The sequence below is a fragment of the Propithecus coquereli genome, unplaced genomic scaffold (genome assembly GCF_000956105.1).
Source record: "Propithecus coquereli isolate 6110/MARCELLA unplaced genomic scaffold, Pcoq_1.0 Scaffold594, whole genome shotgun sequence".
In the NCBI taxonomy this organism is placed as follows: Eukaryota; Metazoa; Chordata; class Mammalia; order Primates; family Indriidae; genus Propithecus; species Propithecus coquereli.
Genome location: NW_012151885.1, coordinates 361,077 through 362,216, shown reverse-complemented (window position 1 = coordinate 362,216; position 1,140 = coordinate 361,077).

Genomic DNA, 1,140 nt, shown 5'->3' with positions numbered 1-1,140 from the left:
CAGTTAGAACCATGTGTTCAATAGATGCAGATTACTATTTGTACTTTCCAATATTACTTTCTTTTTAAAACCTCTCCGTAATATTTATCTACCATATACCAGCTATGACTCCTCCCTTCATGGCTGCAGTGAGCTCCAAGAAATGGGGCACGTCAGTAAGTGATCTGACAACAATGAAGAGGAAGAAACTCAGGGTTGGGAGCTCTCAGCTTGTGAGCAGGTTTTTGGACACAAAAATCTGCATGGATTTGGTAAAGTTACTGACTCTTTCTGAACCTTAGCTTTTTTCTGTGATGGAAGATTTTCGCATGTGCCCTGCCTCCTTTCCAGGGAAACTATTGGGTTTAATGGGACTATGGAAGGAAGTTCTCTGAAGTATCGGAAGCTGTATCAATTGGTGTAGAGTTGTTGAGGTTTGATTCCTTCCCTATCACGACCTTGTATTTTTCCACTGCAAAGCACAGCCCAATAACAAGTCCAGGTCTCTCTTCTCAACCTAAAACATCAAGGGAGATACCACAGAGCAGCATCCCTAACCATGAATTGGCCATCCTCCCAAAAGCCGCCCTATCTCAGAACCCTGCTTACAGTCCTGCTACACAAGAGATGTGTGAGAGGTCACTGGGTTGGCTCCCTCTATCCATAAACCAAAGGATATTCAACAACTTACTGGTCCCTTTTTGTCTGTAGCTTCTTTCCAGATCCCTGTAGTCCTTCCCACTCCTGTGCCAGCCTCTAGGATGCTGCTCTATATTGGCTACACAGGGATTTATGAGGCCATCTGTCTCTCTCCCTTGGGTCTTGGGCCCTCAAAGGAATCTCCAAGATGAATGAAGACCTGACAAGCATCAAAGAGGAACTAGCAACCTTCTAGAACTTAGCCTTTGGGTACTCCAGTTATCTTCTATTGAAACTTAGTGACCCATGGGTACTACCAGGAGATATTTCACTGAAACAGACGATCTTTCAATCTCTTCTCCCAACAGCTGCCATCTTTATAAGAACATTTATTGGTTGACCCTCTGGCCTCCTTTCCATCTTCCTCTTCTTTTCCCAGACAAAATTCCCTCTGAGATTCTCCTCTCAAGAGTTATTCACTCTTATTCATTCAGCAGATATGTAGAAATCACAAGCTTTGGG